The following is a 16835-nucleotide window of genomic DNA, read 5'->3' as shown; positions in this document are numbered from 1 at the left end:
CAGCATTCTAACAAAAATTTAAATAGCTACACAAAGCCTGATTACTTTCTTGGCTATCAGACATTTTTCATACTCATTTTTCTATTCTGATGCAATAATAAAATTTAGGAGAGGAGTCAGATGAAATGTTATATTACAACACAAGCAATCTGGGGAAACTAGTCTTCCCAAGGTAAAAATAGGTTGGGCTGATTCAGATTTTAACTAATGCCATTAAAATATTCACACATAAAGACAAAATGGGCAAGAGGGTAGTGTCTCATATTAAACTGTGGCATACAGTTCCCCTCCTCCCCCCAAAAATTATAGTTTCTGTGTTAACATACATATACACACATACATATTTATTCATTCCAATACTGTGCATTCATTCAACTAATATTATCATTAAAGAGAAAACCATGAAATATAAAAGAAGCTTAAGATTAAATCATAAATTAGAGAGGGTAGTATCTTCAGAGGGTGAAGTCAAAAAATTATAAAAGATCGAGTCAAAAAAAAAAAAAACCTGAATTACCTGGCTAACCAGTCAAATGATGTTCAAGTAGTTTATTTTTATCGGTCTCTGACTCCACTGTTCAGCAAGTATTTTGATCCTGAAGATTTAAAAAAAAAAAAAGAATGTTGAATTTCACTGACCTTTCTTAGTATTAGTAGTATTAGTCACACACAAATTAACTTTTCCCATTTACCCTTTCTGGACATCTGAAACAAAACAAAAAAGGGCTAGCAAGTAAGAGGTCTCTTCTAGAAATTTGAGCTGATGCCATATTGTGCCATATATTACTGCTCCTTTTGCAAACTCAGGCGCGGCATATACATTATGTTTTGTCACCGTTTGTAAAAATGGATCACACAAAGTGGGATAGAGGAAATCAGCTCCAAGTCCTGAAATGCAATCAAACCGGATGGGTAATCTGAACTTGGGACATCCCACTTGCCCAACAGGAATGTTCGACAAATAACAATTAAAGACAATATTAGTATCCTTATGGGACAAGCTAATGCATAAATAAATATCCACAGGATGAATGAATGGACAGAGTAAGCAAGCAAGAAAAAAAATGAAAACAAACCTGAATTTTTCCCCCTCCTAGGAAAGGCAGCATTTAAGTCACCAAGAAGAAATAATTTTAAATGAACACAGGAAAATGAGAGGCAGTTCTTCAAATGAATCTGCAATAAAATACGCGAGCATCTAAATGGCAGACTTTTGCACCAAAGGAAATGGGAAGTGGCTCTGGTGCAACAAGGTAAGCCAATAAAAAAATTCACCTTCACCTTATGAGTTTCTAAATGTAACAATAAAGCAGCAACCTGACCATCACTAACTCCAGTAGCATCTATACCCAGACAACAACTACAACTAAGCCCAAAGTTAACAGCATTCATGATGTAACTGGCAGGTCTGTTAGCAAGAGCTAGAAGAAAAAAATAAGATATTCCTAAATTCCAAGTAATAAATATGTCACAGCCATGGCACATCCCCAACAACCACGATATAGCTATAGGATGTAAAGGGTTTTTGTTGTACTTTTGAAACCCATACTAAAGGTAAGAAAATTTGGGGTTGGTGGTGGAAGCACATCATATGTGAGAGCCAAATGCAAAAGAAGAGAATCCAGGTAGTCTATCAATGCCATGCAATTAGTTACAATCAGCTGACATATCTACTAACATGTCTATTTACAGTAACAGTATAATAATCTCCTGCTTATAATTGAGATATATGCCAAAAATAAGTTGGTTCTTGGAATACACCTTCCCACCCACAATAGCGTAACTAGTTCTTAGCATAATGAATAAAGATCAAAGGCTTCGGAGTCCACCAGATCCAGACTCAACTCTTTCACTTACTTGCTAGGTACCCTGAGTCAACTTAAGACTTCTTAAAGACTAAGAGTTCTCATCTTAAAATGGGAATCACACCTCAGAAGGCTCTTGTAAAGACTGAGTGAAAATGGGACTTCTGGCCAAGATGGAGGCATAGGTAGATACACTTTCGCCTCCTCACACAACCAAAAGAAGGACAACAAATTTAAAAACAAAAAATAACCAGAACTACCAGAAAACCAAACTGTATGGAAGTTTGACAACCATCGGGTTAATGAAGAAACATTCATTCAGACAGGTGGGAGGAGCAGAGACTGGCAGCAGGGGCAGAGAGGACTCGAGGCAAGACTGCAGCTGGCAGAGTGGCAAGTCCCACATTTGCATACAGATACCGGGGAAGAACAACTGGGGAGCCAGACAGACTGCACCACCTAGGGCTCCAGCGTGAAGAAATAAAAGCCTCAAAACCTCTGGTGGTAAAAACCTGTGGGGGTTGCGGTGGTGGAAGAAACTCCCAGCTTCACAGGAGGTCACTGAAGAGACCCACAGGGTCCTAGAACGTACACAAACCCACCCACCTGGGAATCAGCATAGAAGGGCCCACCTTGCTTGTGGGTAGCGAGGGAAGTGCCTGAAAGGCAGCCAAGACCCGAGCAAGCAGCACTGTTCCCTCTCCAACCCCTCTCCCCACACAAGCACCACAAAGGAACCAAGTGGGCTGCCCCGCCCCGGGAAATACCTAAGGCTCTGCCCCTTACAACACACCAGCTATGCCCAGACCAAAAAATATGGCCCTAATGAAAGAACAGATCAAAGCTCCAGAAAAAATACAACTAATTGATGAAGAGATAGCAAACCTATCAGATATAGAGTTCAAAACACTGGTAATCAGAATGCTCTCAGAAATGGTTCAGTGTGGTCACAAAAATGAAGGAAAACATGAAGGCAAAAGTGAAATAAAGGAAAATGTACAGGGAACCAACAGTGACGGGGAGGAAACCAAGACTCAAATCGTTGATTCAGACCAGAAGGAAGAAATAAACATTCAACCAGTACAGAATGAAGAAACAAGAATTCAAAAAAATGAAGAACAGAATGAAGAAACAAGAATTCAAAAAAACGAGGAGAGGCTTAGGAATTTCCTTTACATCTTTAAAAGTCCCAACACCCAAATCATAGGGGTGCTGAAAGGAGAAGAGGAAGAGCAAGAACTTGAAAACTTATTGGAAAAAAATAACAAAGGCGAACTTCCCCAATCTGGCAAAGGAAACAGACTTCCAAGAAGCCCAGAGAGTCCCAAAGAAGTTGGACCCAAAGAGAGCCACACCACAACACTTCATAAATAAAATGCCAAATATTAAACATAAAGAGAGAATCTTAAAATCAGCAAGAGAAAGAAAATGACAGTTACCTACAAAGGAATTCAAATAAGACTATTAGCTGATTTCTCAAAAGAAATCTTGCAGGCAAGAAGGGGCTGGAAAGAAGTATTCCAAGCCATGAAAGGCAAGGACCTACATCCAAGATAACTCTATCTAGCAAAGCTTTCATTTAGAATGGAAGGGCAGATAAAGTGCTTCCCAGATAAGGTCAAGTTAAAGGAGTTCATCCTCCCAAGCCCTTGTATGAAATGTTAAAGGGACTTATTTTTTAAAAAGATGGTAAAAATATGAACAGTAAAATGACAACAAACTCATAACTATCAACAACTGAACCTAAAAAAAACAACAACAGCAGCCCTGGCTGGCGCAGCTCAATGGATTGAGCGTGGGCCTGAAAACCAAAAGGATGGTGGTTCGATTCCCAGTCAGGACACATGCCTGGTTTGCAGGCCAGTTCCCAGCAGGGGACTCACGAGAAGAAACCATACACTGATGTTTCTCGCCCTCTCTCCTTTCCTTCCCCCTCTAAAGATAAATAAATAAAATTTAAAAAAAAAATTTTTTAAACAAAACTATGCAAACAACTAGAACAGGAACAGAATCAAAGAAATGGAGATCATGGAAGGTTATCAGTGGGGAGAGGGAGGTGAGAAAATCGGGGAAAAATACAGGAAATGGAAGAATAGCAGGTACAAAACAGACAGGGGGAGGTTAAGAATAGTATAGGAAATACAGAAGCCAAAGAACTTATACGTATGACCCATGGACATTAACTAAGGCTGAGGGGGTGGGGGATGCAGGTGGAAGGGGGGTGCAGGGAACAGGGGAATAAGGGGGCAAATGAAACAACTGTAATAGCATAATCAATAAAATATATTTTAAATAGACTGGGTTAAAATGGTTACGTTCCTTACTAGTACCTAATATATAAATGCTCAGTAAATAAAAAATTTTATCATCCAAACAAAAGACTACTTGACAGATAAGAGTTTCCACCCTGACCAGTGTTGGTTCAGTTGGTTGAACACTGTCCCACAAAGTGAAAGGTCACCAGTTCACTTCCATCAGGGCACATGCCTGGTTTGCAAGTTCGCTCCCCAGTCGGGCCATGTACAAGAGGCAACTGATGGAAGTTTCTCTCTCACATGGATGTTTCTCTCCCTCTTTTTCTACCTCCTCTCTAAAAATAAATAAGTAAAAATCTTTAAAAGAATTTCCAAGCACAATGAAACATAGGGAAAAAAACAATCATTAGTTTTAGTTTTTAAATAAATTCAATACTTTATAACTTTAATTTTTCTGGTATCTAATTTAGATGAAGGGGGAAAGGTAAATCCAAGGTTTTCTGGCCCTGGTTCTAAATCAAGTTTCACTTCAGAAATGCTTCTTTTTTTTTTTTTAATTTTTTCATTATTGTTCAAGTACAGTTTTCTGCCTGTTCCCCCTACCCCAGCCCAACACCACAGCCCCCCACCTCCCTCCCCTGTTTCCACCCCCCCCTTATTGTCCATGTGTCCTTTATAATTGTTCCTGCAAACCCCTCCCCTTTTCCCCTGAAATTCCCTCCCCTCTCCCCTCTGGTCACTGTCAGCCCATTCTCTATTTCAGTGTCTTTGGTTATATTTTGCTTGTTTGTTTTGTTGATTAGGTTCCTGCTAAAGGTGAGATCATATGGTATTTGTCTTTCACCACCTGGCCTAAGAAATGCTTCTTTTGGTGATGGTCCTTTACACAAGGCACAGGTGAGGATTTAGGGTGGGCAAGTGCCTGTAAAATAACAGCAGTGGGAAGAAAAATGAATTTAATTCAGAATGTACCTACTACCCTAACAACTGACCCAGGAAATCAGTACTGCTGCCTAGTATGAAATGTTGGCAACCAGAGCCTACATTAATACTCAAGCATTATTGTGCTGCTGCTGAGACCTACTTACAGGAGTGCTGACCCACCCAATTTGTACCCCATCACTCCCAGGGATCCAAAGAAACACCAGCTACAAAATTCTCCACCCCCAGAAGCGTGCAGCCTAACTAGAGAGGTCCCCAAATCATAGATCCAATGATTGGCTTGCCTACCAGGAACCTGCAAGAGGGTAGAAGATACGGTCTGAAAAGTACATATACTATGATCCTGTAAAGCATGAAACTGTTACGAAAACTGCAGTTAGCTTGTCTAGAAAGCAAGATTCTGCAAAGGCAATCATCCCAGAAGACTTTCTAAAACGGTGTTTCTTAGTTTTTTCAAAAATAAGCTTATTCTTACCACTTTCCATTATTTGGACTTTAGTCAATCACACATACAAAAATGAAATCACACTGACATAAAAACTGAAGGACACATCCCAAAATACTAAATATCTAAGGGGGGGGCATTAATTTTTCAACTAGAATTAACAACAAGGTTACTGATGAGATCAAATTATCAAAACCTATATTACTAGAAAGCTAATGGGCGGGGGCGGGATCAAACTGCGCTTTGTTAATAGCTGGTCTGAGATGTTCCTCAGAGCTAAAACAAAGATTCAAACTGGGGGAGGGAATTTAACAGGGGACAATCCAAACTATATCATGCCAATGCTTGGAAACACCACATGAGCAAAAAGAGGCCACTGAATATCATGAACATGTCTTTTCTTTTGCTGCTGAACATGGAAGGAAGCAAGAACTCTACAACTAGTCATACTAAACTCACTGATCTTCCCATGCTGCTATGGGCAATGCTCCTAGGACCCCTTCCTCCGTTCCCTAAAATCATAGAGACAGGGAATCACCATCTTTGGGAAAAGCCAGTGGTTGCCCACCCATCTCCAACGCACTGCAGAATAAGTTTGTGCACCAAGTAAATTTCAAGTTACTTAAGGGTTACCTGATATTGGTGTAAATTAAATTTAACATTCTTTAGTAGTTGAGATTTATCAAGAGAAAAACATACCCTTTATCAAAACAGTAACAACAGATTTTACTTACAACTGCAACCACTCTGTAGCTACACTGAAAGGGGAAAACAAGTGTAAGTTAATAATCATATGAAAATTTAATATTGTATAGAAAGGCACCACTTTTTTGAAACTGAATAAACTTACCTCAGTAAAAAGATATTTTAACACTATTTATTACTTAGTCCATTAAGGACATTGGTAATACACTGATGAGAAGCTTTCTTTTTGACAAAGTTGGTAGGAATTACCTCAATTTACAGTATATGCATGTCTAGTAAAGAACAAGGTGAAAAAACGGAAATGTATTACCACTTATACTAGTGCATGTACTCCAAAGGACCAAAGCTGATTTATAATAAACGTTTAGTCCTAAATGGAGTCAACCTGAAAATTTAAATGATGCAGTAAAAACATAAGTCTTGGTTTCAGAAAACCTCCGTTTTGGAAGTCCACCTTCTTGACGTGACCTTGTACGAGACGTTTAATTCAATGAAATGTGCGCTGTGTACCTACTAAATGCCAGCAGCTGCAGCGGCACTCAGAAGTTATAGGCAAATGTGGTTCTGGCCATTGGAGGGGAAAGAAGCAGGTACAAATAGCCACTATAGTTCCCAAAGTGACAACTAGGTCCATTCAGCCGGCATTTGCTGAGCACCTCTATGTTACACTGCACCAGACACCAGGGATACGAGAACCAAAAACTGAAGACACAGAATCCAACAGTAATATTAAAGGAGAGATGAGAGAAGAATTGACCTGCCTGTTTCATAGGATTACTGTGATAAATCTACTGTAAAGCACTATTTAAATGTGAATGCAAAACATTCAAAACCATTTACCTCAACAAAACAGAGGAAGAGAGTTACTGATATTTGAATACACAGATAATTTCTGCAATTATTTTCCACAGTTATCACATCCAAAATGCCATCTGAATTTCTTCATAATAGAAGACAAAGGCAAAGGAAAAAACTCTTGTAAATGTATTAGCCAGTTGTGTAAAATTACATGAGACACAGAAAACATTAATGGGGTGTATACAACAGCGGCTAAAAATGAAAGCTATTTTTAACTCAACATATTCAGGAAATTTGCTCAAACAACGATACCATCCACTGATGAACAATGGCAGTAAATATAACCATTCTGTATTTTTAAAATTACCTGGAGATTAAGGAGAAAATTAAAAACTCCAGTTGGCAGACCAGTTTATTAACAGGCCCAACATCTTTGGCTGAGCTGTAGTTAGTAATGACATGGCTACTAAAACAGGCAGGCAAGCAAGCCGCTTGCCAGCACTTGTTCAGTTTCTCTCTCGCCCCTCTCTCGGAAAAACTGCATGCAGCGCCGCACGATCACACAAAATAAATACAGGAAAGGGGGTGGGAAGCCTGGGTGGGGAGGTGAGCGAAGCTCTGGGCTCCACCAGTGGAAGGCGTTCCACAAGAATTGCTACAGGGTCAAAAGTTTACAGTGGTTTCAATTTCACCTTTTAGCAGCCAATCAGGAAACAGAGACTGCACGCTGACCCCTCAGGCTGCAAATGAACATTAACTCATTGGCTACCGGGATTACAAATATTCCTTTTCTTGTCCAGCTTTTCCATTTTTCCTTCTTTTTTTTTTTATTGGGAGGTGAGGGGTGGGTGCAGAAGAGCAGAGGCAAAGAATATTTTTAGTTCAAAGCAACAATCTTATTTAAGACCATGTATATTGAACAGGTATTTGAGGAAAGAAATAATTGAGTAATTATCTTCCTTCTTGCAATTAGTTTCTTTATCCTGCAGCATCTAACAAACCAGACATTAATGCTAGTGTCAATACAGAGTGAATTTAGACAAGTTAAAACAACAGATTTATCTCCACAAGGCTGTAATTCTAAAAACAATTTACAATATGATAAAAGGTAATGGCTGGTTGTGTTTCCAGTAAATGCTTTAAAAACAATTCAAAAGATGAAGACAGTTAATTAAAGTATTTATCTACACCCCAAATTTTTATTTGCCTAGATTCCCCACCTCCTCTCTAAATCATTAACATAAACATGCAACAACATGTCTGTCCTTTTCATACGGCACGTCTACCAAAATGCAGATATACCCCCCAAGGTTTCAGCTTTCTCTTCCTCTCTCTCTCTCCTCTCCAAACCCAGGAGTGCCCAGGAGTGATCCCCTAGACATTAAACTCAAGAGCGAACTCTTTGGAAACAGACACAACTGCTCTCAGATTCATTTCTTTATGTAAATTTCTTCCAAATGCACAAAACATCAGTAACCTAATTCATTAAATATTCTTTTCAACATTTTATACTTAATATTGACTAAGATTAAAATGAAGGTCAGTACTATACATGCTTTAATTATCCTACATTTAAAAATGAAATTTTTTACATGATAAAAGTGAAATACCTGCATTAGCAGGTACTATCAAAACGATCAGTTAAATTCTAAATAAGCAGATATGTGAATTTGTAGTTACCAATATTTCTCATTAATACAGTAAGTGCTCACATTTTAGCAGGCTTATTGGCTTAGATTTAAGGCTGTGTTTAGAAGCTGCTGCAAGCACTACTACAGCCTAAGAAAATCACTTCATGTAGGAAATTCGTTTTCTTATCCAAACCAGCAAAGAAAGAAAAGACGCCACAGTTATTTCTGAACACCCAAAGATAACTAACTATACACAGAAGTGCCTTATTTAATAAACACTACTACAGGGTCCCCCCCGCAAAATTCGTAGTGTATAAAGTGTCCATAGCAATTTAATGTCAGTTGTTAAGTAAATTTAAAACTTGATGCTGATATAGGATTTTTTTAAATTCAGCATTAGATTTTGGTTAAAGAAAAACAAACTCCCAAACCTTCATGATTTAAGTTTATGCATTATTTGTCAATAAAAAGTCTATACTTTTAAAATGTAGGGGTTTTTTAAAATGGCCTGCAGAAGCTTTTCTAATATAATACATTAAATTAGAGGAGTCTTCTGCATATCTTCTTTTTACAAGATGGCTTCATTCTGAAATAAAATGGATGCAATAAAATTTTACATCAAGTCAGCATGTTAGCAAGAAGCTTTCTTGTGTGTTCTGAATTTGATTAATACAAGCCAAGGTCACTTCCTGAAAGATGCCTACCACTGCAGCTGCAGGCAAACTAGACTCCAGCACAAGGCTGGGGGAAGGGAATGGGTGATGGCATTTATTAACACTGAGATAGGCTTCAATCTCCACGGGCAGCTATATAAGAAGGAGAGAACAGGAAGATCCCAGAATTCCTGTCATATAAGGATTAAAATATTTTCCCTCAATATTTAAAGACAGAAATTTTAGTCAGTATAATACTCATGTCAAAATTATATCAAAGATATCTTCACTGCTACAATACATTAAAACATTTTACTTAATACTATACAAATCATCTAACACCAACACTAAAGTAAACTTAGTATTCAACACTATACTCACGACCTGTACTTGTTATGCGAAATGCCTACAAAGGAAGGCCCGTACGGGCCCTTGAAGAAAATAGAATCAGAGATTCAAATTTCTCTCAGCTAAAACCAAGGGTGGCCTAAAAGTCACGAAAGCAGAAATTCAAAACACTTTAAAAGCCTACATTGCAAAATATTTGTAAAAGCTATGTACTGAAATTCAATTTAATTTTCCTCTCACCATCATTTTGACTCTGTGCTAAAAAACCAAACATCATCAAAAAACACTTTATCGATGACTAAAACAAACCTTTTCCCTAAATAATGACTAATAGCAAGATGTAACTGAGCAGTTACTAGGTAGAGCTAGAAAACCATATTACATACTTGGCCTATTCTCTTTAAGGTTCTGTTTATAGTCCAACTAAATGGATAAAATATTAGGTAGAATCATAAACTCTATATGCTCCTTATAATTTTCTGTATGTAACCTTGAACAAATTAGACTGATTTTGTGTGCCTCATTTTTTCCAACCTACCAGATTGGAGTGATTCTTAAAACATGATATTCCACAGAGATATAGAATCAGCAAAGCACACCTTTGTGTTTTTAATGGTTGTATTTAAAAATGCAAAACTTGGTCCTTCTTTTTAAATTGCCAGCATGTTCAAAGCCATTATATTTCTATTTTGTACATAAATTAAGTATATACTTTGTTCCTCCCTTATGCTCCCATCCTTTTATTGAAGTTTGAAGGTTCAATAATTTCAACAGAGAAAAAACTGAATACTGGAAACTCAAGTTCAAACAAATTGCTACTGCTTGATGTTTTTTAAGCATTTTATATTCCAATGAATGGCAGGAAAGGGCTATTATTTAATGGGCACATAGTTTTCTGTATATGTAAAGGGCTGGAGTTGTTTTCTTTTTAGATTTTTTAAAAATTATTTTTAGAGAGGGGGGAAGGGAAGAGGGAGAGAAACATCCATGCTCAAGAGAAACATGGATTGGTAGCCTTCACACGTCCCTAAATGGGGGGACCTGGCCTGCAACCCAGGTGTGTGCCCTGAGAATCAAACCAGCAACCTTACAGTTCACAGGCCAGTGCTAAATCCACTGAGCCACACCATCCAGGGTTAAAGGGCTTTTAAAAAAATCATTTTAGGATGCTGAATGAGAGGTTTACAGTCAAGATGGAGACAGAGGTAAACATTCCTGGCCTCTGTGCACAATTATAGCAAAAAAATACAAGTACCCTACAAAATAAGTATCACCCAGAACTGTCAGAAAATCAAGCTGTGTGGAAGTCTGATAAGCAAAGATTTAAAGAAGTCACATTAATCCAGACAGGTAGGAGGAGTGGACATGGGAACAGGTGGTCCCAACATTCACCTGTGGTGGATAAAAATTGGGAGGGATCCCTGAGGAGCGAGGGATCCTAGCCCCAGAGCAAACCACCCAGCCCAGGGTTCCAGTGCCAGGAAGATGAGTCCCCATAACTTCTGGCTGTAAAAAACCAAGGGGGGTTGGGAAAGAAGACACTGTGGGATTCTCAAGAGACTCTTCTAAGGATCCACAATGGATTCAGGATTCATACGGACCCACCCCACTCAGGGACTCAGCACCAGGGCAACAGCTGGAAGGGCACCAGTGGCCTACGGGGAGAGAGAAAGGGAAGTGACTGGTATCAGGGCGAGTGCCGGGAGACGGCTTCCTCCTGGGCAAAATGCCAGAGGCCAGGCAGCAGCATTGTTCCCTCTCCAAACCCTTTCCCACACAAAGCGAACAGAGCAGTGACACTGGTTGTGCAGCCCTGACCAATGCCTAAGACTCTGTCCCACACAACTTACCCAGGTGCACTTTCTACAGTAGGCCACACTACTAAGACAGAGTCAAAGCAGCTCTACCCAATACACAGAAACAAACACAGGGAGGCTGCCATATTGAAGAGACAAAGAAATATGGTCCAAATGAAAGAACAGAACAAAAGTCCAAGAAAAGAACTAAATAAAATAGAGATGAGCAACCAATCAAATGCACAGTTCAAAACACTAGTTACCAAGATACTCCAGAAACTCACTAGGTACTTGAACAGCATAAAAAAGACCCAGGCAGCCCTGGCTGGTGTAGCTCAGTGGATTGAGCACGAGCCTGCGAACGCGGTTCGATTCCCAGTCAGGGCACATGCCTGGGTTGCAGGCCAGTTCCCAGCAGGGGACTCATGAGAGGCAACCATACATTGATATTTCTCTCCTTCTCTCCTTCCCTTCCCCTCTAAAAATAAATAAATAAATGAAATTTTTTTTTAAAAAGACCCAGGCAGAAATGAAGATTGCATTAAGTAAAGTAAGAGAAAATCTACAGGGAACCAACAGTAGAGGGGATGAAGCCAAGAATCAAATTAACAATTTGGAACACAAGGGGAAAAAAAGCATTGAATCAGAATGGCAGGAAGAAAAAGAATTTAACTCTGGGATACCTTTAAACGTACCAACATCCCAATCATAGGGGTGCAAGAAGAAGAAGAGCAAGACACTGAAAACTTTTTAGAAAAAGTAATGAAAGAAAAATTCCCCAATTTGGTGAAGGAAATAGACACAAAAGTCCAAAAAGCACAGAGTCCCACACAAGATGGACCCAAAGAGGGCCATACTAAGACACATCATGATTAAAATGATAAAGGTAAAGATAAAGAGAAAATCTTAAAAGCAGCAAGAGAAAAGGAGACCGTTACCTACAAAGGAGTTCCCATAAGATTGTCAGCTGATTTCTTAAAAGAAACTTTGCAAGCAAGAAGGGACTGGCAAGAAGTATTCAAAGTGATGAAAAGCAAGGACCTACAACCTAGATTATTCTATCTAGGAAAGCTATCATTTAGAATGGAAGGGCAGATAAAGTGCTTCCCAGACAAGGTAAAGCTAAAGAAGTTCATCATCACCAAGCCATTATTATATGAAATGCTAATGGGAATTATGTAAGAAAAAGAAGACCAAAACGATGAACATTAAAATGGCAATAAATTCACAACTATCAATAACTGAATCCAAATAACAAATTAAGCAAACAAACAGAACAGGAACAGAATCATAGATATGGAAATCATTTGGAGTGTTATCAGCTGGGAGAGAGAAGGGAAAAAATGGGGAGAAAGGTGCAGACATTAAGAAGCTCAAATTGGTAGGTACAGAATAGGGAAATGTTAAGAACAGTACAGGTAATGGGGCAGCCAAAGAACTTATATGCATGACCCATGGACATGACCTAAGTGGGGAGAAAGATTGCTGGAGGGAATGGGGATACCAGGTGGAGGGGGCCAAAGGGGGAAAAACTAACTGTAATAGCATAATCAACAAATTTTATTTTAAAAATAAATAAAAATAAGTGCATGCTGAATGAAAAAAATCCTTTTAGGAAAAGGAAGGCAATCAAATAGAAGATACTGTGAGAAGTCCCTAAATTTAGAGAATCTAGTGGCTGGTATCGCAAAGTAAGGCATTCAAAAGAATTCAACGAGACCTTTTCACCTGCCTTTGAGTTGGGACAAACTCTAAAAACAGACAAAGGATAAAATTAAATTAGTTATCCAGACTCTTTCTCCTCAGGACACACTGTGAGGCACTGGCAGAGGTATAAAATGTTCCTCAATTTCTCCTAGCCTCTCTATTTTTTTCTATCACATGAATTATTCCAAAAATAAGTCAGAACAAAGCATGGAGGTAAGTAGTTGTTGGCTAGGTTCTTGCCATGGACCAGGGCTTGGGAGGTGCAATCATTCATTACATCTCCAACTAAATCACTCTCCCCTGGTTTTATCCAAGTACCCAATGTGTCCTTCACTTGACAAACAAGACAAAACTAAACTAGAGCCAGCTAGCTAGCTGCCTGGTCTTTTTCCTGTACCAATGCAACTTCCATGCCAAATAAACAACCTAAAAGGAAATACTGACTATAAAATAAAAGCAAACAAAATTTTGGCCTGCATGTCTTCTTGCTCTGTCAAAGTACTTCACAGACTTGAGTTTACGAATCACTCTCTTAAAAACAATTACTCTTTAACAAAACAAAGATTCAAATATTTTCTATGACATCAAACTATGGCTAATTAATTACCTTTAGAACAAAATATACCAATAAAGCCTTCAAAAGGACATGAAATTTTAATATGATTCAATTAAGCATTATGTGGCCACAAGAAAGAAAAAGTATCCCATGAGATACCAGAAAGAACACCTGAACTGAGACTCAGATCTGAATTCTACCAGGAAGTCTGCCACTTATGTGACCTTAGGGGGAAATAATTTGACAATGTGTCTTTCAACAGCTTTGTATATAGACTTATGTGAAAATTCCACCACTACAATCCCATAATGGCAACACCCAGGTGTGTGAAAAATGTAGAACAGAGAAAAGGAGTAGGTTAGGCTTATAGGCTCCGATCATCAGCAAAATTACCTATTCTGTCCATTTACTCATTCAACAAATGGTTACTAAATGCCTACTATAATCTGTATGATAAACTCAAAACCTGCAGACATAAGGTGCTCTTTATGTCCTGCACCTGTCATCTCATAGCATCATTAGTTTTTAGTATCTCTCAAATTGATCCCATTTCTTTCTAACCCCACTACAGCTATCCTTTAGTAGTTCAGGTAGTATGTTTTCCCTGCACTACTCCAAAAGTATACCTTTATTCTCCACTTAATCCTCAGATGAATCAGAACCATCTTTCCATATCCCTACTTATACTTTTCCGTGCCTATAAAGTTTGAATTCCTTTCTCAGCTCATTTCGAGAGACCTCCTCTTGTATCTAAGGGTCCACACTAAATAATTTGCATTTCCCAAAGGACACCTCGGTTGCATAAGTCTTTCACACAAGCTACTCTTGGTCAGGAATGCTATTCTACTGACCCACCGTACACCTCCAATTTGCACCTTACAACACTCCTTCTCCTGAAAGATTCCCCAGATGCTTCCACTTTGTCCTTACAACCCACTCTTCCCATCCCAACGTAGGTTATACATTCCTCCAAGGAGGTAGACGACTAACACACTTGGAACATCCCTATCGTGCTTATCACCTGGTAAGGGCTTCTCGTTCTTCTCCCTCCTGAAGGGAGAGTACAAGGCTCGGTATTGTTTTAACCACACTGCCTAACACCTCATGGCAGTCACACAAAATTTTCATAGATTAAATAAAGAAAGATTCATACAGGCAAAAATGTATAAGATGCCCGGAGATCTTAAGGAGAAAATCATTCCCCCAAAAGAGATGAAAACATCTGAAAGTTGCTTACCAATACAGACCCTGTTTAACTGTACTTTGCTTTATTGCATTTCACAAATGCTGAATTTTTTACAAATTGAAGGCAGGACTCTCTACCACATATACATATACATATATATATATATGTGTGTGTGTGTGTGTGTGTTATATATATGTGTGTGTGTGTACATATATATGTGTATACATACACACACACATACAGTATGCCTATTTATAAAAAGGTTTTACATAAAACCCCATAATATTTTAAATTCTCTGAAGATGATATTCTATCATTAGATATAGATAATACTTTTGGTTGCAAGTGCAAAAGAAAATAAAGTGAAACACAATAAAAATAAGAGTAAGTGGAAGATGAAATAATTTGTGGCATTAATATAAAATCTTCTGAACTCAATAGGTTAAAATACATAGGGTTGGCCAAAAAGTTCAGTTTTTTTCCCATATAATGGCTCTAGTAGTGCTTAACTGTCTTTAACTTCATTTGAAACAATTTTTGTTATATTATATTGTGACAGCTGTCACATCAGCATGCATTTAAAAAAAACTTATCAGTGTGCTTTTTTTAAAACACTTACCAAAACTGGTGAATTTCTGTGCAGGCATTTTCATATTCAAGGTAGAAGATATGCAACATTTTTGGCATATATATGTTATTATTTCAAGAAAGGTAAAAATGCAACTGAAGTGCAAAAAAAGATTTGTGCAGCGTATGGAGGAGGTGTTGTGACTGACCAAACGTGTCGAAAGTGGTTTGGGATGTTTCTTGATACTATTAACACTTTGGCCAAGTAATTCTTTGCTGTGGGGCTGTCTCACACATTGGAAGACCTTTAACAGCACTCCTGGCCTCTACCCACTAGAAGCCAATACTGGGAAATAGCCAACATATTCAAAATATCCAAATCAATAAAGTTATTGGTGAAAATGAAAAATGTCTTTAAATTTTACAGAAAAAACTAAATGGACTTTTTGACCAACCCAATAATTAAAAGATGCCAACACAGTCCCAGCTGGTGTGGCTCAGCGAACTGAGCACCAGCCTGCAAACTGAAAGGTTTCCAGGGGTTTGACTCCCAGTCAGGGCACATGGCTGGGTTGGGGACCAGGTCCCCAGCTGGGGGCATGTGAGAGGCAACCCATCGATGTATCTCTGGCACATAGATGTTTCTCTCCCTTTCTTCCTCCCTTCCTCTCTAAAATAAATAAATAAAATCTTTTAAAAAGAAGAAAAAAGGAAGCGAACATAGCTACTACAGTTTTCTGGAATTTAAAACATACACACACACTTATGACTTAATGCCGTGCTATAAAACACCAAATGCCTTCAATTTTCTGTTCCAGGAATGATTTCTGGAATTCTGCCCAACCCAGAGGAGAAAACCTCTGGCTCCTGACCAGAAAAGATGAAATCATGTATAATATGGTAGAGAAATCTGTTATAAAATGATGAATTTCAAGTAAGTACAAAATGAGAAGGCAGTAAATATTACAAACTCTGGATATAGGTAGACTAGTTCACCCAACTGAAGGCCTCATCCTAAAATGAACATAAAAAATACCTTATGGGGTTGTTGTAAGAATTATATGAGAATTACATAAAGAACTTAAAATACTCAGATTCTGATACATGTATTGAGTGATCAATAAATGGTAACTTTGGGTTATTAGTATTACTTTACGACAAAAGAATCTTAGAGCAAAGGTCCAGGCAGCAAGTTACATTCTGAGAGTTAAGGTGTTTCCTATTGCTGACCTTAAGCTTCTTTTCTAACAATAAATATACTTTATTTCTTCTAAATGCCACTCTGGAAAGTAACAATTTTCTTATAAAAATTAATTATAATTATTAGCTAAATAAACCATGTTTACATTTAGTAGAGCAGAAAATTTTAAAGGATTTAGCATGTTCATAATGCTAAACCAGTTTCAAATGTATAAAAAACACTTAAAAATCAGGTCCTCCA

The 16835-nt window shown here is 38.2% G+C and overlaps 1 protein-coding gene across 9 annotated transcripts in view; it reads right to left on the bottom strand.

Moving 5' to 3' along the window:
* The window catches only part of NCOA3 (nuclear receptor coactivator 3), a 98451-nt gene that overhangs the window by 49569 nt on the left and 32047 nt on the right, over nt 1-16835 (bottom strand). For 7 of the 9 annotated variants that reach the window (XM_037044236.1, XM_037044240.1, XM_037044239.1 and 4 more), the window contains exon 2: nt 518-596. The exons of 1 other annotated variant lie outside the window; for it this stretch is intronic. The gene's annotated coding sequence lies outside the window, so the exon portion shown is untranslated. Of the gene's footprint in view, nt 1-517; nt 597-7317; nt 7727-16835 lie in introns of those variants that run through there. One more of the 9 variants, XM_037044233.1, reaches the window with a different exon arrangement.

The sequence above is a fragment of the Sturnira hondurensis genome, unplaced genomic scaffold (genome assembly GCF_014824575.4).
Source record: "Sturnira hondurensis isolate 20B ecotype Veracruz unplaced genomic scaffold, ASM1482457v3 Scaffold0004136, whole genome shotgun sequence".
In the NCBI taxonomy this organism is placed as follows: Eukaryota; Metazoa; Chordata; class Mammalia; order Chiroptera; family Phyllostomidae; genus Sturnira; species Sturnira hondurensis.
The sequence above is the reverse complement of the archived record's forward strand: the minus strand, read 5'-3'. Positions and strand labels throughout refer to the sequence as shown.